The sequence below is a fragment of the Festucalex cinctus genome, chromosome 21 (genome assembly GCF_051991245.1).
Source record: "Festucalex cinctus isolate MCC-2025b chromosome 21, RoL_Fcin_1.0, whole genome shotgun sequence".
Taxonomy (NCBI): Eukaryota; Metazoa; Chordata; class Actinopteri; order Syngnathiformes; family Syngnathidae; genus Festucalex; species Festucalex cinctus.
Window position 1 is genome coordinate 10407396 of NC_135431.1, and position 25145 is coordinate 10432540.

At 40.6% G+C, this 25145-nt stretch overlaps 1 protein-coding gene across 5 annotated transcripts in view; it reads right to left on the reverse strand.

Annotated features, from left to right (window-relative positions):
* Positions 1-25145, reverse strand: part of eva1aa (eva-1 homolog A, regulator of programmed cell death a) — a 282265-nt gene that overhangs the window by 85295 nt on the left and 171825 nt on the right. The window contains exon 5 of one of the 5 annotated variants that reach the window (XM_077511024.1): positions 18637-18696. The exons of 3 other annotated variants lie outside the window; for them this stretch is intronic. The gene's annotated coding sequence lies outside the window, so the exon portion shown is untranslated. Of the gene's footprint in view, positions 1-3231; positions 3299-18636; positions 18697-25145 lie in introns of those variants that run through there. One more of the 5 variants, XM_077511026.1, reaches the window with a different exon arrangement.

Here is a 25145-nt window from a genome sequence, read left to right on the forward strand (position 1 = left end):
CTTAAAAATAAGACTTAAAATATCCATGAAATTTTTTTTGGGGGATTTTTGTCTGTCGATCGTATGTGTGAACCCTTGTCAAATATTAAGCGGCTCATCCTCAGAATAACTATTTAAAAATAACACAAAGAATCAGCGGCGTGTGGATGGAAACATAACTTCCTGGTCATAAAAAGAGGTCATAAAAAGTCCCAGTGGGTGAAAGCTCAATTGTCATCAGGACAACAGTAAAAGAAGAATTCCCTGTCTGGGTGCCAGGATGTGTATATTCAATCATAAATCAAGTCATCATAAAGCTTTAAGGCTGTAGATCACTATGTAATACATTTATGAAATTAAACACATTTATGAACTGTTTGAATAAAGTAGGAACATGTGTTAAAACGTGTGCTAAAACTTTGGAATTCAATTTACGGATATTTTCCATAACCTATTTTCCAATTATACAAGATGTGTCAGAAAAGTACCAGGACTGATGTCACGAGATATATTTCAAATCCAATCTACAAATGACAAGATTTCCCCGTTGGAATAATCCCTCTGGTGTCAAAAGCAATTTAGCAGCCTTCTTCCGCAACATGTTCATGCCTTCCTCACCAACCTTAACACTTGGGAATATATGACTTTATTATGATTATCACTTAATATCTGGACAAAATACAGCCATGTTCTGACTTTCCAGAACATCAGATTTTTGTGGTCCATTGTATTTGTCTTTTTGTGATTTTTAATATTCTGTTTTTTTCCCCCCCTATTTCAATTACGGTTCAACTAATAGGCAAAGCAAGGCGGCTTTATTTACATGGTGCATTTCATACACAAGCTAACTCAATGTGCTTCACATAACATGTTTAAAAACTCATTCGCTCCCAACCATTTTCACAGAAGCAATCCCGTTCGTTCTCGGCTGTTTTACTGGATTTTGACCGATTTTCCAAGGCCCACAGAATATTGTGTTCTATTGAAATAAAAACATGGAACCTAACAAAAGAAACATTAAAGTCTACATATTTCTATCCGTTTCCGTTTTGCAGCAATTAGCATTAGAAAATAGCTAAGTTTCATCAGTTTTCACAAATTATTTAAACTTGTGAGTAATGGAGCTTTTTTCAACATGGCCCTGGTTGATTTCCTTTGCTCTGCTGCCACCTGCTGGCCGTTTGTGTAATAACTACCATTTCTGCAACCGTTCTTTGCAGTTGAGAGGCTGCATCAAAGCCTTCTGTATGCTCTCGCATTAAAAAAACAACAACAACAAAAAATGTATAAATACGTCTTTGGGACACTTAAAACATTTTAAAAAAACATTTATGTTATTTGGGGCAAATGAGTTAAAAGCATTTACAAACAAAATAATGTAAGTCATTTAAAAGCAAAGTAAAGACGTAGCTTTCTAAAAATCACTTAAAGGATCCACTGAGCAAGAACAAATTTTGGAAAAAAAAAATCATATTTAAGGGGGGGGGGGGGGGGGGGTTGGGGGGGGGGGTTGTAGGGACATTTTTTAACCTGAATTTAAATTAATTTATACTTGGGATGCCTTCATTTCTGTTGGCAGCTTATTCCATTTGCATGCAGCATAACAGCTAAATGCTGATTCACCATGTGTGCTTTGAATTCTGGCCTGTATTAAATGACCCGAGTAATAGCATAATTGCCTATGTCATTTGTAACTTAATGTCACAATATCAATAAAATATCACTGTGTATATGAAATAACTCCCCCTTTATTTATATGTTGATTCTGTCATCAAATTGTTAATAGCTTTTTTTTTTCTTATTTTCCCCAAACTTTAAAAAATGACTTATGCTATTTATTAACCTAACATTATTATCAAACAAATGACTAAAATCATCCATCCATTCATTCATTCATTTTCTACACATTGAGGTTGCGGTTGAAGCTGACTTTGGGCAATTGATCGCATTGATCAAGATGAAGTTCCGTGTTGACACGAATGTCATTTCAACCCAATTAGTCCATGCAGAAGTTTGAGTGTCTGTAATCATTAGACTGGTTGGCTTTGAGCCCCCGGTTGTCATAATCCTCCGGAGACAAATTCCCTCACTTGCTCAAGGACGCACGTCGGACGTGGAAACACACAAGAAGAGAAGCAAGGATGAGCGATCGCCATTGAAGGTTGAAAATCGGCGGTCGTTGAGTGGGAGAGGAAACCCACGGATGGAAAACTTGCGCGGTGCTGAGAGATTTTAAGAGGCAGGGATATGGCCAGAGACAATGGGACAGACTGGGACACTGCGAGAGTCGGCCAGTCGGCAGGAAGTCCCCTCATAAAAGCTTTCCTGTCTCACTTAGCGTCCCGGGTCTCCGAGGCCCGCTTGACACCAATTAAACCAACTCCTCTCAGACCATGTGACCACCCCCCCCCCCCCCCACCAACCCTGACACCTACACAGGACACAGACAGACAGACAAAACAACGCGTGATGGCTGCAAGCTGCTTAAGTCCACTTCCTGTGTAATGTGTGGACGCAATGTCCACATGGACAGACACGAGGACACCCACGCACACAAAGTATCCTCGTGGTGGGGAGACACATTGACATAATGCATAGTGAATGCCAAACTGTAATTATGACCCTGAAGATAACTTGAAATATTTATAAAGCCTCACAGCTAACTTTAGCATACATTAGTGTGTTCTTATTTGATTATTTTTCACATTAAACTAGCGGCTAGCACGTCCATCTCGCGCTGTCCATGTAATTCCGTCTACCAAAGGTCTGCTAGCTTAATGCTAACACAACGCAAAACATCATAGACAGGCTAACAGAAATGAGCAACAACGTTGTATCAATAATAAACCTTCAAGAAACAACTGCGGTTGTTCGATGTTCAAGGTTATGATGTCATCACCGTAGCAACTGGACACCATTTGTAAACGTGATGGCATTAGAACTTATGTTACAGTAATTTTTTGACCATATTGTAAGGCGCAATATTAATGAACGGGTCTATTTGAATACATCTTCATACACATGGCACATTGAGTGACACGTATGTTAAATACTTTCTTTTAATGGTACCGTATTTTCTGCACTATAAGGTTCACCTTCAATGAATGACATATTTTACACATTTTTCCTTATATAAGGCGCTACAGTAGAGGCTGGGGTTACGTTATGCATCCATTAGATGGTTCTGCGCTAAAGGGAATGTCAACAAAACAGTCAGATAGGTCAGTCAAACTTTATTAATAGATTACAAACCTGCTTTCTGACAACTCCATTCACTCCCAAAATGAATACAGCTGTTTTGTTATTAGTATTAGCTAGCGATCCAAGATGGCGGGATCTTCTGCGCATGCGCGTCACCGATTGTGCAGGGTCACCGATAGCGACAGCGAGACCTGTTGCGGCTCAATATTGATCCATATAGAAGGCGCATGGTCAGCTTTTGAAAAAATTGAAGGCTTTTAGGTGCGCCTTATAGTGCGGAAAATACGGTAAGTTCATTTGATAAATTTTGCTCTATTACGTTAGGTTCAGAACAGACACAAAATATTAGGTAATGCTGTGTGTCTCATGAACAATGGTCGTGTAATCAAATCTCTTAGTTGACGGTTCAACAGTTGTAAACAAGTCACTTAGCAGATACGCTAACTTCCTCGCTCGCTGTTATCCTGCTCGTTTTTCAATTAGAGACAAAGCGAAAATCTGATATCATGTTCAATGCAAACAAGTGTAGATTCACTACATACATGTCAAATATTGATTGATTTTTGAACAACTTGTACCACATAAAATCGGTTCAAGGCCAGTAAGCACAACCAGAATGACTGTTTAATTAAAAGGCACTGGATTCAAAGAAAAATATATATAAAAATAAAATAAACATATGGCGCTTTGGATATGGACTTAACGTTTTACTCATAAAATGAATAGAAACGTTTCTAAAATGTATTCAAGCCATCAAGAACTATTGCTTCACTTGTGGGTTTTGTGCACAGTACATACAGTCCCAAATATTTGCATACATGTGCAGCTGTGTTGTGTCAGCACGTCTTAGTCTAACCGTAACTAACTGTAATCAGTGTTACACAAGAGCTTAAAAAAAACAAAAAGAAAAAAAACGTGCGACTTCTCCTTGTCGGAACACCTGTCCTGCAGGTAAACTGAAGCAATCAGAACAATCATTTTAATCGTGGGGAGAGCATGCCAATTCCTCAAATGAAAGCAGCGGCCGAGGTTTCATTCATGAACACGTTTCGATTGCCTGTTCCAAGTGTGGTCAGGTCAGATCACATCATGTGAAAGAAAAGCTCATATCTGGAAACGGATTCAGGAAGTGCGGACGAGTCCAAACTCATCCCGAGAGGCCTCAAGTGGCAACGACGCGCCATTGTTTCAAGCTAGTTTCGTTTTATGCTCTGTGGTTTAAAAAAAAAGAAAAAAAAACGTTTATTTTACACCTTTTTTTTTCCCCACCAGTTTTCTTCTCTCTAAATTATCCTCCTTATCTCCTTTAAAGTGCCCCCTAGTCCCATTTGGCCTTTTCTTTCTCTTTCATTTCATTTATTCATTGAACCCTCTCTCTCTTTGTTTTTTTTCCCTTTTCTTTTCAATCCGCACTCTCTTGTTCGATCCCTGACTCAACTTTCACATTCCTGGGGCATTCCTGCAGGATTAGCCTGTAGCATTCTCAGGCTATGCTGAGAGAAAACCGCCGTCAATCCGTCACCCTCCTGCTGTGACGGTGGCAGAAACTAACGGATGACACTCGCAAGTGCGCGTTTTACCATCACGCTCTCATATTTTGGCTTCCGTCGCGCCATCTGGCAAAACAAACAACACTCGGGCAAATGATCAGTCTCTCTCGCTTGAAAATCCAAACAAGCGCATGACGTTTGTGTGAGTGTGAGCTGTGGCTCGCAGCAGATCATGCACTAGTGATATTACAGTCAGTAAGTGTACTGTAAAATCCCATATCAAAATCAGTTATAGCAGGGGAACGCCATATTTATTATTATATATGTTAAGTTAAACTTGCTATATATGAAATTGTCAAAACACACAATTCAACTTGAGATAGACATGAACATCTGGCTTTTGTCTGCTATGGGAATACAATCAGCCTTCATTCCGGTGTCCGATGACTGTGAGGTAGTCACGGCTTTTTATCGGCTCCAGCTCAGATAAGCTCGAATGTAAACATGACACCCCGGGGTGTGCACGCTAATTGTCGTCCCCCCCCCCCCCCCACGCTTTTTCCGGTCTGATGCTGTGACACATCTCGCCATAAACACTCAGAGAGCAAAATGTATAGCCTCCAGTCACATCAGCTAGCATGGTGGTGCTACCAACACGCGCCAACCTGAATGTGGCTTCCATATAATGAGCAGATTTACTGAAAGTTCACTTTAATTTCTTTTAATTGTACAGTTTTGTAAGAGAACAGAAATTGTTGTCCCAGTATACTCGTTATTGTTTTAAATTAGTCATATAACATTGTTGTACAGGCATTAATGGCCAGTTGTCCCAATAATTTTGTCCAAATAGTATAGTAGCGTATGTATGTATTGAGACAGCAAAAATAAAAACCGTATATTTTCTGATTACAATAAAAAACACCAATTTGTAATTGTGTTGTTTTTACTTGGATAGACAATGAGGCAGATGGCTAGCTAACAAGCAAACGTTGCTAGTTAGCATTATCCCAGGAACATACATTAAAAAAATAGTAATAATATATAACAAATAAAAATTGAACATTTGAATTTAACCCCCGTTTTATCAACTTATTAATTAGCATAGATAGAAGGCTAATAAAGTAAGTAGCTAGCTAGCTAGGATGCCTAGCTGGCTTTTTTAATAGTACAATTTTAAAACAGTACTGCTGTTATTTAATAATGATGATAATGATGATAATAATAATAATAATGTTATTTTAACATAGTATCTATAATAAATATATATATATTTTTATTGATTATTTGTGTTCTTTTAATCTTGTTTTATCAGCCATCTAGCTTTCTAGCTAGCTATGACAGGTAAACATTTGTTTAACAGCTAATTTCAAATATGCCATGTCAAGACACTTGTTGGCATTGACTTTTTGTTGTTTTTTTTCAACCTTGTTAGATGAGCTAGCTAGCGCCATCGCTGGTTTGCTAGCTCAATAGCTTGACAGCTGGATAACACAAAAATGTGCTTTTAACCAAGTGAATACAAACAAGAATGCAGTTTAACGATTTGCAGGATTTTAAAGAAGCACAGCATAACACGCATATTGCAGTACATAATGAATATTTTCTCAGGCTTTAGTACACACAGAACATGGCCGCCTGCTTTCCTTTTTTTTTTCCCGATGCGGGGTTTTAAGTTAAAAGTGAAGCATTATGAGGTAATCATGGCTGCTTTCCTGTTTGCTCTTGGCTTTTTATAAGGAGGGCTTTGTGTTGAGTCAGTGTTACAAGCCAAACTAGTAGCACTGGCTCGCCACATGTGGAAACACTCACATGACCAAAAAAAAATAGAGAGCGAGGGGGGGGAAAGTTGGCAGCGACAGACGGGGGGTGAGTAAGGGGGAGGGGAGTCGAGACGCAGCTTTTTGATGGTGAGGATCACCTTGAGCCAAAATAAAAGTGCAAGCGGAGCCAAAGGCGCACCTCCAAAAAACCTCTCAGCTGTTTCCCCCTTCGCTCTCGCCAGCATGACTCATATCTATCGCACCTCTCCTATTTTTTTCCCAACTGTGGCTGCAAAAGAAACTTCCCATCCCCCGTGCATCTTTTCTTTTATGCATCTCCCACCTTAAATCGACCTACGACTAATTTTCCTCCTTATCCGCAGCTTCATCTAAATCCTCCTTCCCCGACTCATGTTGCAGCTCTTCCTGCGAATGTACAGTACACTACTGTGTTCCTCCCCATCAAACTGATTGCTTTCTGTCAAGCCGCGCTGCTGCGAGGGGCCTCAAAGCGGGGGCCAGCTCGCTCACGTCTAAACATCTGTCCATGCCATTACTGAAGAACCCACATTCCTTCTTTGCACTGGAGAGCGCCGTCGACGGCGGCGGCGTTCCCGCGTGCTTCCTCGCCCGCCGCTTGATGGAAAACGAGCCGTCGCCGTTTCGGCCGGCGTTCCGCGGGGCATGTTGACCGGCCGGGCCCCCGGATGTTTTGAAAATGTGGGTTTGGTTAGGAGGATGTATGGAGGGCAGTGTGAGGATGGGAAACCTCGCTCTGCGTCAGGCATCCGTCGGCTGGGTCGTTTGGTTGGAATGCGAGTCAGGAAGCCGATAATGGGCTCGACTGTATGAGCTGGATGGATGACTGGTGTCTTTTAGCGCAGTGAGGCACACAGGAAACACACGCAGCTCGTGACGGTGATGGTGATGACGGTGGGAAGCAAGAAGCAAACTTCACTTAGAGCGAAACCTCAGATTTTTTCCCATAGGGCGTAATGGAAAGGGAATGAATCTGTTCCAGGGTCAAGCTGCTGTCATTATAGAGAATAACATTTTAACGGTCATGTGAGTCAATCTGTTGAATTTCCTAATTAAGTGTAAACCTGAAAGTGATTGTGCACACTGTGGTTTTGGTAACGCCGATGGTTTTCAGCGCGGAAAATTTGTGAGAGCACAGAATGAGATTTGAAGTGGTAGAATTGGAAGTGTTATTGGAAGAGGCAAACCTGACCTGAATATTTGGATCACACAGCTTGCACTTTTTTTTCTTTTTTTTTTTTAAAGCGAGAGCTAAAAATTGTTCATTCAGCAGTCTTACCGATTCAGCATCTTATCATTGCTCTCTCTCTCTTTTTTTTTTTTTTTTTTTAATGTGCGTATATGCACATTTGTGTGCGTGCGTGTGAATTCGTGTCAATTTATACTCCTTAGTTCACCTAAAACCTAATAAAAATCCCATTACCCTTCACCTTAACCGGATACTTCAGAGTCTCGTCAGAGTTGTGAAGTTCAGAAGGTCAGGAGACCAGAGGAAAGGTCAAAGGAAAGAAAGATGAATCAAAGTGAAATCCAGCACCAACTAAACACCACCTGCCACCAGAATCTTACGCCAACCCCAGTAACCTCTAAATTCCAACAGATTAGGGAGATCTCAAGAGACCAGAGGAAAAACTAAAGAGAGGAAGGAGGGAAGGAGAGATGAACTAGAGCGAGGTCCCCAGACACCAGCACCCACTGATTCAGCAAGCAGAAAAGCGAATTCTGTTTGAATTTCAGTAGATGCTGGTGTGACGGTTCTGGCATGCATAAGGACCGCCACCAAAGAGGGGAGTCGTCAACCGCGGCCCAGCAAGGCGAGCACGGACCCCCCAGTATCCCCCAAGCCGCGGCAGTACCAAGGCACCGGCCGGAGAGCCCACCCAGACACCCGGAGCGGCCCCGCCACAGCTTGCACATTTTGTTTGTTTGTTGTTTGTGTTTATGATTACAAAACCAGCAAGTTTGCTGCAACTCAACCTGTGTGAATTGAACGCGTCTTCCCCGCTTGTGTCAGGCAAGGCAGCTTCATTTAAACAGCACTTCAGTTACAAAACATTTAAATGCAACATTTAAAAGAAAAATACAACAATTAAAAACATGTATATTTGGGACTAATTTCAGCTCTGTTGACATTTTAGTCCGTTTGCGTGCAGCATAACAGCCAAAGGCTGATGCACCATGTTTGCTTTGAACTCTGAGCTCCCACTAATTGATAATAATAATAGGCTAAAGCACCCCCCGCGACACTTGTGAGGAATTAGCGGTCAAGAAAATGGATGGATAATAATAATACTAATACTAATACTAATAATAATAATAATAATAATAATAATAATAATAATAATGCATTATATTTATAGGCGCCTTTCTAGAAACTCAATTTAATAATTGACACATTTGCTGCCCTCAAATCACTACTGGGTTTCTATTCCATGAGCATTTTCTTTAACATATTCATGACTTAAGCCATTCAGTAGTATAATTTTAAAGAATGCATTTTTTATAATAAAAATATTGGTTGAATTCCAAATCGTAGCACCTAACGTACACGTCCTCTTTAGAAATTCCACTGTATGAAGTTATCATCTACACAGCTAATAAGCCACATAAAACACATCGTGTGCAGGAAACCATTTTCATTCCATATGATGAAGGAAATATCATTATGATGCAGGTCATTGTAGGATAATGTAACTCGTGATTACGAAGCACTCATTTCATTTCATGCCTATGAGAAAGAAAAATGCCTTCATCCAATCAAAAAACGTTGGCTTGCATTAATGTTGCATTTACTGCCGCATAAATTCCGAGCTTCTTGTGCTGATAATGTGAACATCAATCCAATTTCCGGCTTGTTATTGGTTTGTTTACAGAAGGTGCTCATGATTATCAGAAGGGATCGTGAGCTCGTTACTTCCGCCGAGCTCGAGTGTAAGCCGAACTGACCGACTCGGCTGTCGAAATGAAGCCTTGAAGGTTTTCTGTGATGATCCGCTAGCTACTAGTCCACAAAACGTCATTGCTTTCAACATCTGGAAGATAAAGTACATTCTCTTCAATGGGCAGCTACAATAAATATTGTTATAGAAAGCACTGGTGATGTCAAGATATAAGTTTATACACTTTCCCTTCAAGCGTCACCGTTGGTGGACAAAGCTCAGTCCCCTTTTCCAGGGTGGAGCCGGATTTTGCGGATGAACAAGCAGGACGGACGGCTGAAACCGAATCCGGCATACGCCGCCCCGGCAGAACCTGTTCCGCAATGCTAATGCCTCTCAAAACACCAAGCGTTTAGTCAAAGTCCGTCCATCATCCGTGCCGCGTATCCCGGTCAACCCGGACCGGTCGCCGGTCAATTAAGCGTTCCGGTTCACACTTGGGGCACGTCGCAGTTGACCTAACGAGACTGTTTGAGGACTGCAGAGCACCTCAACCGGAACCTCGTTACTGTCAAGGAGCTAACCAACCAAAGATTGCGTCTTTCTGTGAGCTTCTGACCAAACAAAAAGTTGCTGGATCCTCAACTAATTTCCCGAAAAGACGGCTCAGAATGTTGTGATGTCCTGCGCAGGTACAACAACACGCACACAAACACAAACTCGTGTTAGTCAACCGTTGCATTCAATTGTGGCACCTTGAGTAATTAGGGGTCATTTGCCGAAGGTTCACTGGGTTGCAACCAGATGTATAATCACAGACAGACAGCCAAGTATAAATAACGTTTAACACATTCACTGCCAGCCCAGCAAAAATGCATTATTAGACGTCTTTTTCCGTCAATGCCAGCCAATGAGTTAAGATGAGATGTAACCAAAATTGACGGCTTTTTAAGCAAAATTTGCCTTAAAAAAAGAAAAAAGGAAAAAAGGATGCTGCATTATAATCACAAAATATATTAGCACATTGTGTTTAACACATTCACTGCCAGCCCAGCAAAAATGCATTATTTGACGTCTTTTTCCGTCGATGGCAGTCAATGAGTTAATTATGGAAAGCATAACGTTTACAACGTTTGCCTCACAGTTCCAAGTTTTAATTTCAGGAGTTTGAAAGCTCTCTCCGTGCTTGCGTTGTCACGGGTCAGAGTGGAATCCAAACACGGTACACCAGACCACAGCAATCGTGACAGTTCCAGAGAACAAAAAGCTGAGTAGAAATCAGAGCTGTCAAACTACAGTTTGGTGATTCTACTCAACCGGCAGGTAAACAAGTTCCCGGAGTGAACGCCAAACGGTGGCAGGGTTTTTAACTCATTCACTGCCATTGACGGAAAAAGACGTCAAATGATGATTTTTTTTTTTTTTTTTTTTTTTTTTTTGCTAGTCTGGCAATGAATGTGTTAATAAAGTGAGAATCCTGCCAACCCACCCCCTTCACTGGCCCTAATCCTCTTCTATACACATCATACAATAATACATGCTTTGTGGGGACCTCAATGACACTGTAATATAATAGGACAAAACCATGCATTTGTTGGTTATCCTTGTTTTCGTAATTACATATTAGATACAGACAGATAAATATAGAGTAAATGATCTCTCTCACAAAAGACATTCGTGTAAAACGTTCTCTCATGCTAAACACACACACTGACAGACACACACATCCATGCAGCGCACTTGTCTGGCGTTGGTGAGCTTGTCTTGCGTTTCAACAATGTGTGCAGTGTGAGCTGCCGGCCTTTTCTTCCCCTGGCAGAGTTACCCAATCCCCCTGACGCGCATTCTGCACGGATGACGGCAAGCCCTTCTCATGACGCCGCCGGAGCCACCCGTTTCGTTCCGCTCCGGTTCTGTAACGCGCGCAGTTCACGGGGTCAGCGGCGAGGGGGGGGGGGGGGGGGGGGGGGGGGGGGGGTTGATCTGCGCGAGACCCCGATGGAGCTTCATCAGGGGCCTCACGTGGAAAACTTTACAGTGAAGACCCGCGCAAATAAAGTCGACCCTGGATGTGATTTGTGACAAAGGAGCATCTGTTGACCTTGCTTGGAAAATTAGCAGAAAGAACTTGTGTGCGTTTGCGCCGCCCGTGGCTACGCCGTCGCCTTCGCCGACCCCCCTCAAGAAAGAGCTGAAGGGCACAAAGTCCATGACCCCGTGACCTCTGACAGAACCCTAGCCAAATTTGAAAAGGACACTCACTTATTTTTCCAGGGCCTGACGTTTCACGGATAAGGCGGGAATGCGAGCCGAGATCATCGACCTGCCTGTTTACACGTCACTGATTACCTTTGCACCTTTGATGTCGTTGGCTGGCGTGCTGCTCGTGTCCAGTTTCATTTGGCAACTAAAAAACAAAGTGACCGATTATTTTGTCTTTTGAAAAAGACACTAGCTTGTTAGTGTCCGACCGACATGCGTTTTTTTACAGATTTTTGGCAGAAAAAAATACAGATTACCGATTAATCTGCAGATTATTTAAAACTATATATAATGTATGAAACCACCGCCCTCACCAACTCCTTTTCAGTGGGTGTCACGCACAAACGTTCGCTATTAAGATTCTCTGCTTTCAATGACAAGTCCATAGTATGACCTCATCAAAAAAAAATTCGTGACGTACGCAAGGTGATTGGATAAATGTATGTGTCAATAATAAAACCATTCTTGTTTACAACTGCTGTAAAGCATGAACCTTTTCCTTTATATATTTTTGTCTTGTGTTATTTTCACAGGTCTTGCTAACTTCAAGTCATGCTAACTTCCTGTTAGCATTTGGATGGGATCCTCTATTCGCTTTTAGCATTAGCGCTCGGCTTGCGATGTTTTAAAACGAAGTATGTTTTGTATTTAAATATACAGTAGATGTAATTATTGTTGTGTATAGTTTTACAGTTAACTCCAACTGAAGCGTCATAAGGATGAATAACGCACACTACACACTTGCTAGTTGCTAATGCTACACAAGGAAAATGGTGCATTCAGGGTACTTTCACAGTGTCAGAAACTTCAGTTTTCTTCGATAACGTTTTAAGGGGAAAATAATCGGCCAATTGGCCAACTGTTTTGGCCGATGTTTGAAAGGCCAATGATCGGCCGATTATAATCGGTGGCCGATTAATCGGCATACTACTTGTTAGCCACCATAATCAGTCCAGACAGTGTTCTGGGGCAGCATTCCTAAAGATTCTTACTGCAAAGAGTTGTTCGTAGGGGCCAAATTCTAAGAAATTCTTCGATTCATGTTTTCTTGGACTGTTCTAGGCTGTTCCTGAAGAATCAAACCTTAGAGAGCATCTAAAGTGAGATCCGTTAAGAGCAGGGAAGAGGACTTTAAAGGGTCTTAGGGGTTCCTGAGAGGACAAAATGGCCAGGCGTGATGTGCCTGAAGTTCAAATGTTAAGACTATCAAAATCAACATCATTTTTTTGGTAAACGGCACGTTGCCACAGCAACAGCTTTGCTTGAACATCTTTAGTTGAAAAACTCAGTTTCAAAACAGTCTGATCCAATCTCTGGGAAGAGCCGCCAAAAAAGGGCCAAAATGGGGCCAAATGTGAAAGTAAATTCAAAATGGTTGATTTGATCTATTTAAGGGTTCATCCTTTGCCCATTATCACCAATAAAGTATTTTGTTTGATCCAGTTTGTAGGATCAACCAAGAGCAGCTTTCAAAATGACTCATATGTAGCATCGGTTTCATATTTTGGATCTGATCGTCAAATGGAATTGTGCAAAAATGTTTTTTTTATGTTTTTTGATGGGCAATCAACGAAATGCAGGAATGCTCCACAGATTCTTAATCTTCTCAAACATTCCTGCAAAACGTGTGCAGCGTGATTTTTGTACGCGAGCCAAAAGAAAGCTGACAACTTTGTCCCTAATTGAAGGCTTTGGGCCGACATTGGGCCGGCGACACTCCGATTCCCAGAGAAAAGAAGCGCCGGCGTTATGAGGGCGGCCATTAAAAGCCAGTGTGATGGTTATAGTGAGGTTGCGGTCTGGCACGCTGCTACTGTATGCCTCACTTTTATGATGTTCTCACATCTATAAACGCACTTATTATATAGTCATATTGCCAGAGCTGTTAAATCAAAGCTTGTCACTACTAAATAAAAAAAAAAAAAAAAAAAAAAAAAAAAAAAAAAAAAAAAAAGCTTGTTTTTAGCTTTGAATGTCTGTTTGGTTTTGGTAGGAAGAATCGAAGAGGAGCTAACGTAATAAACCAATCAACATCTCTCCAAATTTTACATTTGATCTGAATTTTTTGGGGGTACACATGCAAAAAACAGTGATAGATTTCCAATCATGTTGAGGCCCCGAAAATTTTTATTTTGTCGAACGAATAACAACACAATAATTACACAATTTCATGATGGCCTTGGCACCTCCAGGTGGTTGAGCCATCATTACTTATTAATTGCTAATGGACGATGCTATGGATGTCTATATACATGGAGACACTTTAAAATAACTACTGGTTATAACTTATAATAATTGATTATAACTTGTTAATAGATCATTAGTAAACAATTAATGCGTTATTTACTCATTTATTGAGGAATATTTGCAACTCAAAATAATGTTCCAATAACTTATAAACTATTAACTGATACTCAACAAGTCACTAGTAGTTTAGTAATAGCTTCTTTATGATCTCTTACTCATTTAGTAGGTAGAGTTATAAATCATTAACGATACAGTTTATTGATGATATACTGTATTATCTACAAGCATCATTAGAAATCCTTAAACTGTTAACACGTCAATGATTCATTAACTAATTCAAACCCAAACACGCGTAAATACTTTTTATAATACTTTGTCCTTCATTCCCAAAAACATATTTATACGTTTTTTTGTTTTTTGTTTTTTTTTTAATGCAAGAGCATACACAAGGCTTTGAAGCAGCTTCTGATATGAAGAGGTGTCTTAAAGCAATGGTAGTTATTACAAAAAACGACCAGCAAGTGGCAGCAGAGTATAAGAGATCAGCCCGGATCATGTTGCAATAAAGCTATTTTTGTGAATTTGAATGAGTATTAATAAAACTTAACTGTAATGCTAATTGCTGCAAAATTGAAACAGATAAAAATATATATTTTTTCCTGATGAAAGAAGAGATGCGAATCTTTCTTTTGGTAGGTTCCATGTTTCTATAGCAATCGAACATATTCTGTGGGCCCAAAATCAGTCAAAACTCAGTACGGGACCAAAGTGGTTGTTGCTTCAGTGAAAATGGATGTGAGTGAAAGAGTTAATTAACAGTTTGATCTATTAAGTAGTTATAACAAAGTTATTATAAAGTGTTACCAGCCTTTGTTTATGATGGTCTAAACAGACATTTCATGTTTGGTTAGTGTGGGAATTCAGATGTATTAAAAAAAAAATGCAAAACAGAATATTTAGTATGATAAACATGTAGCATGCTAAGGGGAAAGTTTGTGAGACGTGTATTCACCTTAGTTTTTTTTAAATTGTATTTCTGGTGGCAGCATTCATGTGAACGCATGCTTGTGCTGTCCGGAATAGGATGAGTCGACGTAAATTGGGGTTTGGCGCGGCGTGCGCCGGGCTGAGCGGCGGCATAAAAACTGGCACGGGGTTGTGTTGTGACGCCGCATGTTGCAAAAAAAAAAAAAAAAAACGTACACTGCAGATGTCAACCGAGAGAAGGAAGGGCCAGTGGCATGCAGCAGAGAGAGAGAAGCACAAAAGACGCTTTCACAGACTCCGGCTGGTTTTGCTGCGGACGGGACATCGAGGCCAAACCGAAAACGAAGGAGCGCATTTGTGCATTGTGACTGTTTGCACATGCTGCATCCACTCGCTTGCTTTTCAAGTCTAGTCCTGGTCAAGACAATATTTTCTTCCAACAAAAACACCACATCATTTATGTATAATAAATCTGATATTGTTTATTGTTATGCAGGTATTGCTTCTATTTGTTAATAAAAATACTTGGGAAGCAAACCTTGAAAAAAACAATTGCTAATAAACAGCAATAGCAAAATTGAAGACAAAAAAAAAAAAGAATTTTCAAATTCATTCACCATTATGATAATTTGATTAATCGACAAGTAATCGATTATTTAATTAATCGACAACTATTTTAATAATAGAGTAATAATTTAGAGCCATCGTTTAATTTAAAGTTGTTTGAATTCTCTGATTACAGCCTCTCAACAGTAATTATCAAGGCCCGACCGATTAATCGGACGATTATGACCTTACAAGCTTTGGCCAAAATAATCGGTTAAATTGATTTTTTTGTGTTTTTTTTTGTTTTTTGTTCACCAACTTTTGTTCCCCACAACCCCAAAATAATCTCCAAAAAACACTTATAAACATTCAATATATGTTTTGCATTTAAAAAAAAAATGGGGGGAAGTGGGGAGAAAATCCACAAGATGAACGGGAAAAATAAATATGAAAAAAAGGAGAAATTCCACGAATTTTTGAAATTATTTAATTTGTAATATCACCATTCACCACTAGATGGCAGACACTATTTATTCACACTTACTTGTACGACCATTTTTTGCTGATTTTGAATGATAAACATAGTACCTCAATAATATTAAAATTTGAGTGATTTGATTTGTGAGTTCTTAATGTTGGCTTCTAATAATAATAATAATAATAATGAATTTCTTATGCAAGAGTTATAAACGTCCTTGAATGGTAAATTTTATTCAAGAGAGCTCCTAATTTGTCATGAAAAATGACTATTAAATAAATGAAGCGCAAACCAGAGTGGAAGCAAAACAGTCATGTAATAATAGAAGCTGACAAGTCCCAGACAAATGATGGAGGGAATCTTTGCGGCGCCTTTCCTACACATCCTGAACAGCGCCGCCTCTCGTACGCGCACGGGGCCCTCCGCTTCCTTCCAGGGTTAGGGCCCAGGCCTTGGCCTTTCACCAGGTGGCTCGTCAAGCTCACCGTTTGGACGCGTCGCCGGCACATTATCGCCCGATCGCATCTCCAGCAGGCGGCGCGTGACCACATCCTCTCGAGTGCGTTTGTGCGTTTAGTTACGCAACGGGGACGCGCCGGTGTTGTTTCACCGCCTCCAGTTTGTACACAAACTCATTAAGCCCGGCGGATGTCCAAACGGGAGACACCTTAGCGACAATCGGAAGGGCGCCGCTACGTTTCCTGTTGGACTTTTTATTGGCCGCGCAGCCACGGCAGGAAGCGGCAGAGGCGCTGCATGACGGATTAAAAATGCGCGGATACGCTCCCTGATCTATTTCAGGATTTCCGAAATACGCACACGCACACGCCGAAACTTTGACTCTCACTCTGGATGGGTTTTCAATTCCTTTCCCTTCCTTTTGGAAGTCAAACAATTGTAAAGTGCGGTCGTGTTACGATTGTCAGGTCAAGCACAAAGGCGGGCAATAGAACAAAGAAATTTGGCAAACTTGACTCACATATTTGCTTGTTTTTATAAACAATACAAAACTCTTGCAAAGACAAATGAATTTAAAATGCATTGTAACATTTTCTTCACATATTTGTGCAATTGTTCACTTGATGTCCTTTAAATTTGAAAGTGTTAAGCGCACGCTTGCTGATTTCAATTGACTTCCACATTGCAGTTACTAATATTATTATTATTATTATTCCTGATATTGTTGTTCAGGAAAAAAGCAAACAAAAAAGAAAAACAAAAAAAAATCCAACAAAAGAAAACGAAAAAAGTTCCAATATCACGGTAAATCGTGATACTTTGTCTCCCGATAGATTATCGATACGTCGGCGCAAGTATTGCGATATTTGTAATTAATATTCAGCTACTATAACAGCTCCATTGTTTATTACTTATTGAGCAATTACCTGGCGGGCCACTAGGGGGAGCGCATCATAAGCGTGGCGGGAAAATGGACGGAAGTCTTCAGGTGAAGAAGACTCATCAGCTTAGTTTTTTATATATATATAATTTATTTTTTCATTTTTATTATTGTTTTTATATATATTTATATATTATGTATTTATATTATTTTTATTTATACATTTATTTATATTATATTATGATTAGTTTTATTATAGATTATCATGGATTTATTACCTGCGCAATATATCAATAATCATGGTAACGTCATATCGTAAGATAATCGTTATCGTGAGCCTTGTGTTGTATATCGCATCTTATCGTGCTGTAGCCATAAGTTCCCACCCGTAGTGTAGAAGTGGTAAGCACGTCTGCATCGCTCTCAGTTTCAGCCTTCCTCTGTGGAGTTTACACATGCCCATTTTTTGGCAGTGAGATTCCACAAACATTTAGAAGTGATGATTTTTCCAACATGAGCTCAGCACACACACAAATTCTGTTTATGTTACCGTTTTACTTGTGGGGTGATGTCAGTAAAATCTGATTTCTGTATTTTTCTGCATTCAATGTGCTAAATATCAGAATCAGCCCTCGGCATAACACATTGCAGTTTTACAACCTTGCTAATTACGCCTATGGTAATAAACGTGTAATAAACATGTAATAAACATGAAAAAAATATGTGGCCACTGTGGCTGCAGCAGGAACTAAGCAAAGCATTTGGGAATGATAAAAATGATTGCATACTAAAATGGATTCAATTTTTATGTCCGGCAAAATAATCCTCGCCCAAGCCCTACTTTCCACTGATTCACAGCAAAGGAAACGGTGGACATAAGTGAATATTTGTACTGCTATCATGGCCTTAATTTAATTGTGTAAAACAAAGAATTGATACAGAAACCAGGATTCATTCCGAAATGGCTTCTCGATGCTATTATTAACATCCTGACAGAAATAATTCAACTTTTTTTTTTTCTCCCCCCTCAGTCATGCCTCATTAAACCGCCTCGACTATCTCTGACACACTGTAAACATTTCCCCTTCCGCCCACTTGACTCCACTTTAACGTGGATTATCGTCCCATCTCCTATTAGGAATCAGCAGCCCACCAGGGATGAGTTATAATAAGCCACTTATTATAATGTACATTCACTCAAACCCCCACACGAGTTCATGTGTGTGTGTTGGGTATTTCATTACATCATGACCTCCTTTTCAAGGCCTCATTAGCCTGCTCGTTATCTCATTAGCCAATTGCGAGGACGTTGTTAGCGCACCACGATTTGTTAGGGATCGATCCCGTTCCAGTTTTTTTTTTTTTTGGGCTTTCGGGAAGACGATTTGATCACCCTGGTGCGAGCGTGACCGCATGTGCATCATTTTACCGACGTCGGACGGCGAGCTGAGTCATCCGTCCCCGTGCAGCTGTTTCAGTCCTCGCTCGCCTGTGGTGGCAACAACAAACACACGCGCGCGCGAAGATATTTAGAATACCAGGAAAAGAGATTTTCCTTTTCCCAGAAGACAAAAATAAGACTAATACAACAGACACATGATGGAGGGGTTGCGAGTCCTTTTAGGTCGATTTGGTGCCATTTAGCTGGTGGCCATGCTGAAGTTTTGTACGGCCAAGAGGGACGTGCTGTTTTTCAGTTGCTGCTTTCCGAGGGGACAAGAGAGGAAACACTGGTAGCACTTAAGTCAAGCCAAATAAACAATTCGGGCCCAAATGACTCACAGGTGCGAGCAGGCAGGACCGCCATCTGCGGCTGGGGGGGGCCCTGGTGGCACCCCCGCCGCGGTGGCACGGTCTGCGGCGACACGCCGATTATGTAATCATTTCAGCTGTCGGTACGGCTCAAAACAAACCGCAGAGGCTGAATATTGACTTTATGGACGACGCTGTATGAGCGCATATGAGGGCATTCCGGGGATACAAGCACTCCAGCTTCTTCTATACTTTTTGATACTCATCATGAAAAAAAATAGTCCTGCGGTTAGACTGCTTTTAATTGAAAATTTTGGCTGATTTTTATTTTTACACATTAAAACAAGAGAAAAATAATTAAAAAACAATCAGATTTTTCTGTTTTTAAGTTATATATTAAAAGCATTGTTAGCCGTTCATTACTTTTTTTAATTCATCCGCCGATTAATTGGTAATCGGAATTTCATTCTGCCAAATATCAGTATTGGCCTAAAAAAAAAAAAAAAAAAAAAAAAAAAAAAGAACATGTCGGGTGCTAATTACAATGCACTAATTGTAGATGTGTCAATATGAATCGATTAATCAACTAGCAAGTGATTATCTAATTAATTGAGTAATCGAAAACTAAGCGAACCAGTAATCGAATAAATTTCAAAAAGGTTGGTGAGTATAACTATTTCTTATTTATTTATTTTATTTTTTTTAAATCATGAAACAATAACACAAATAAAAACATTTGGTTAATAAATAGCAATTGCGGGGACAAATGTTTTACAATAAATGCAAAATATTGTACCCAATTAATCGGTAATTAGAATTTAATTCTGCCAAATATCAGTATTGGCCTAAAAAAAAAAGAAAAAGAAAAAATAATATGTAGGGTGCTAATTAAAATGCACTAATTGTAGATTTGTCAATATTAATCAATTAATCAACTAGCAAGTGATTATCTATTTAATCGAGTAATCGAAAACTAAGCGAACCAGTAATCAATTTCAAAAAGGTTGGTGAGTATAACGTTGCTTGTTTTTAATCAATACAACAATAATACATAAATAAAAATATTTGGTTAATAAATAGCAATTGTGGGGAAAAAATGTTTTATAATTTAAATGCAAAATATTGTACCCGATTATTCGATTAATCGGTGGAATAATCAATAGAGTAACCGATTCTAAAAATATTTGATAGTGAAGATCCTATTTAATTATGTTTTTTTCACATCACACAAGTGGAATTTTGCTCCTAATTAAAATTAAAATTTTGGCTTGTGGTACAAACCAAAAAAAACAACAAAAAAATCAAATGACTTGAAAAAACTCTTAAGTCAAGATACCACTGTATATATTTATAAATATGAGGAACCTTCTCCTTAAATAAAAGGGATGGGTGAGCGTCAAACATCGAACATCCCGACTTACATTACTGGTGGACCGGCCAGGACACCTCCAATGATTTATTAGCAAAAGAATAATAAAACATACACCATAATCCAAAATGCTCTGCCAGTGTTCAGGCCAAGGCACGTGGGGATAAATAAAATGTTTATTTTGACAAACCTGATGACCAAATATTGTTTGCAAGCGGCAAAAAGTGCAAACACAAGCCTTCCTTTCAACGATGCTCACCGCGGTCAAAGCCTTAACTCGATTAGTCGGACAAACATCGGCTCAAAAGCATTTACGCGGGACGGTACGACGGTGACCTCACTGATAACGCGCACGCACACACTCGCACTTAGCAAGCACTGAAACTAAGCATGGCATGGGCAGCTGCCAAGGCCAATCAAAGGCCTCTGTACATCGCGGCAGCAGCTGTCTCGTCCAATCACGGCAGCACGTGTGTCGTCCGCCTTACCAAGTTCAGAAAAGGCTCTGTGTCGGATCCAACAGCACGACTTTTGTATCGGGGCCCTTCGGTCACACAACAGGATGGATTCATTCAACGGGGAACACTCATTAACATTGGTCGGAAGAAAAATATTTGATGAGCAGCTATATACTTAAAAAAAAAAATTACCTTTTGTAGCAAAGTTCTAGTAAAAAGTTTAGACTCTTTGGGCCAGAACCCCAAATTTTTAGACTTGGTCTATGACCTCACAGTTTTCATGAATGCTAGCATTTTTCTTGGTCTATGACTCATTATTTCTGGATCTTTCGTGATCTGGAATTTCGGGATCGTTCTTGGACTTTGGTGCAGCATTTTTCGCGACCTGTAGTTGTAAAAATCGGGATTTGTCTAGACCTGAAGTTAAATAGCCTAAAGTTTCTGGAGTTTTGAAGTACTAAGGTCCACCATTTGTCGTACCTTGTGGCTTCAAATTTCTGTAACTTTCTTGACCTATAGCGCCCAATTTCTGAATCTTTGTTCGACATCAGTCCAACAGTTTTCTTGACCAATGACTCCAGATCTCCGTTTTTTTGTTTTCCTGACCAATGTCCACAAATTTGATTATGACCCAGAGATTTTTTGACCTACGAGTCCAAATTTCCGTATCATTCTTGGTCCATAGCCCCCAATTTGTGACATCTGAGGTCTGGTTGTGGACCCAAACGCAGGGAAGCAGGTCGAGGAAGCAGAGGTGAAGTTAAAAAAAAAAAAAAAAAAAAGAAAAGAAAGAAAAGGAAGTTGAATTAAACAAAACAAAAGCAAACTCCAAAAGTCAAGTGATGCAAGAACAATGGATCGACGCAGACAGCGGGGAGACAAGAGCCTAAATACACATACACACTAATTGGCACGAGACACACCTGGGCAAGACACGAGTGCTGATTGGTTGACACGTGACTAAAACACAGTTGGACATAATGCTTGACAAGACTAGGGAGGCACACAAGGACAACAAAACAAATCGCAGATCATGACTGAAACTTAAAGAAACACGAGGATAAACCCAAACTAAACCAGAACCATGACAAGAGTAAAACAAACACTAACCAAAACCCAACCCAAACCATGACATTTTGTAGCTCTTTGTTGGACTATGCCTGAAAATTTCTTGGCCAATGGCTCCCAGTTTTTGGATCTTTGTTGGTTTACAGCCCAACATTTTTCTTGATCAACTGCTTTCTATTTATAGATTGTTTTTATGATCTAAAATGTCTGCATCTTTCTTAGCCACTTAAAATGTTCGATCTTTTTCTGAACTAAGGCTCAAAATCTCATTTTTTCCCGGTTCAATGTCTGGATCTGCATTTGATGATGGACCAGAGGCTTTCTTGACCTATGGCCAAATATTTGGACTTGACTTGGCCAATTGGATCATTTATTAAATATTGACCAGAATTGTTCTTGAATTGAAAATTTTATCTATTTTTCTTGGTCTGTGGTTAACAATTTTGGTATCTTTCTTGGTCTATAACCCCAATATTTTTCTTGATCAACTGCTTTCCATTTATAAATCATTATGATCCAAAATGTCTGCCTCTTTCTCAACTAAGTTTCTGGATCATTATTTGGATTATGGCCCATCAGTTGTCTTGACTAATGGCTACATTTATGTATTTTTATGGGCCAAGATTTGGGTATGTTGGTTGAACTGTGAGCCAATGGTTTACCTGACCTATGGCTCAGCATTTATGGATTTTTCTTGGCCCATTTTCTCAATTTTTTTGGGGGGCGTATGGTCCAACATGTCTGGATCTTGTCGCCTGGCCCACGCCCATAAAGTTCTGTAAAAGAAACCTGAAGTTTTTGCATCTGGTTAACCAACAAAATCTCCAAAATGTAACGGATTGTCCCTTGGAAGCTTTCCAAGCAGTCCGTAACTTTTTATCCAAACGCTCGTGTGTGTTCCTCTAACCTGCGAACACAGACACATCCAAAACTATTTCCTCTTGGCAACGCTAACAAACCCTCACAGTTCGCACCAGAAGGATCAGGCATACTCGGGTGACCTCCTCCCGGGTGAGTTCCTGTGCCCAGGGGCATCAAAGGTCAAGGCTCGGATGATGAGAGGGGAGAATTCTAGTAAATGGCCGTTCCCCCCCGTTCAACGTACACACAAGTCAGTGTAGCTGATGGAAGGCCCGCCGACTGAGGTGCGAGTGTTCTCCGGTGGAGGCCGCCTCAGAGAAAAGCCCTGTGTGCTTCACAAAGTCTGTCTGTGGTGAGGTCAGCCGGTGACAGCTGAACGCTCCCAATCGGTACACCTCCGCCAGCCGCTGCTTCGCATGCTTACTGAAAAGGCTGATTCATGCAGTCATCCTGGCAGCAAAGTGATTCACAGCTTGAATGCGCGCACACAGTCTTGGGCCCCGAGTTGTCGGCCAAGAGGACTTAACACAATCACCTTTTCTTCTTTGTTGGACGGCAGGAAAAACAGAGGAGCGACACGGCGGCTTCTCTGCCATGTGGAAAGACTCATGGGAGATTAATCGGCGTGGAGCCCGTGTCGGGGACGAACAAGGGCCCAGCTGTTTGACGGGAAGTCACCTCCGGCATGCCCAGCGCCTCCAGCGGTCCTTTACGCGGACCGGGGAGGCAGGCAGAGGGAAGTCAAGAAAAGTGTCTTGTGTGCTCGGACTGTTTGTTTAGATGAGGGATGCCAACATACAAGTCATGTTTAACTCATTTTCCCCCAATAACGTATAAATACGTTCTATTTTAAATGTATTAAGTGTCCCAAAGACGTTTTTATACATTTTTATGTTTGGTTTTGTTTTTAATGCTAGAGCATACAGAATCCTTTGATGCAGCCTCTCAACTGTAGAGAATGGGTAAGATAAATTGTAGTACTTAGTGTTTCCAGCAGGTGGCAGAAGAGTATAAGAGATCAACCAGGGCTATGATGAAAACAACTTCACAACAAACAACTTCAGTGAAAATGGCTGGCAGTGAATGAGTTAAGATTGATTACACAAGAGGGAAGACCTCTCCCAAGGCTCTGACATTTGTCACCGCACAATTCAGAAATACCAGGTTTGTGGTTCCGCATTGTCATTGAAGAATAAAACAAATCTAGAAGCCTAATTCATTTTATTCTAACGATAACTTTGCCAAGGCTAGACAGGGAGTCAATGACGTTCACGAGCAGGATTGTGCTTTGGTGCAGCTTCACATGTCACGCCTACACAATCAGCAAAAGGAAAGATGGGGTGAGAGAGACGTCTATGGAAAGAAAGGAACAGCAGAATACGGAAGGACGAAACCGTAAGCGTTCCTCTCCAGCAGGAGAAACCGTCATTAGCATTGCAGATGCTCGCGATAGGATCATGAATGGGCCTCATGCATACGGGGTTTGAATCCCAGCATTGTCCCGGGAAGTGCGCAGCGGTCTGACAGCACCGCTGTGGTGTGGGAGTGGAGTCGGGATCGGCGGCGGTCGGAATTCAGTGTGGATACGCGTGGGATTCAAGGCTTTCCTCTTATCACAGCCAAATGTCAAAGTGAGGATGTAGCCGTGCGGAAACAGAATAAAGCATAGCGGGAATACTTCTCGGCCTGTGTCAGCGGCATACTTTGCATTCAGCTGGGGCGGTCATGAGGCACTCCTCTTTGAGGCCTTCAGCTGATTGAGTTCATGCACATGCAACAACCCTCCTCAAATGCAAATAATCTCAATTTACTAAACACGTTAAGCTAATGTTTGTTGGAGTTAGGACTGCACGAATGGATGACGACTTAAATTGAGTAGTAAAATTGACAAAACAGAATCAGAACACGTCATAGTATATTGTCGTCAGAGAGGACTGCTTAGATGGCCCTTACGCACATGTGATGTATCTATGTGGTTCGAAGTAGCTATGGGAATATCTGGCTGGCTAATACCAGCAGTGCCAGCAACAAATGAAAGGGAACCTCAACTAGCTTAGCGCTAACTAGGACAAGGCTAATAGCAACGTAGATGTATTTAAAATGGGACCAAAAGAGGAAAAAAAACAAACAAACATCCTTTGTTCTGACCAACGCCGTGCTAGCAACAAACGAAAGGGAACCGGACCTCAACTAGCTTAGCGCTAGCTAGGATAAGGCTAATAGCAACGTACATGTATTTAACATGGGACCAAAGTGAAAAAATAAATAAAATAAAAAAATCCATTGGTCTGCTTAACGCCATGCTAGCAACAAACTCAAGTGAACTGCACCTCAACTAGCTTAGCGCTAGCTAGGATGAGGCTAATAGCAACTCAGATGTATTTAAAATGGGACCAAAGAGGGAAACAAAACAAACATCCTTTGTCCTGG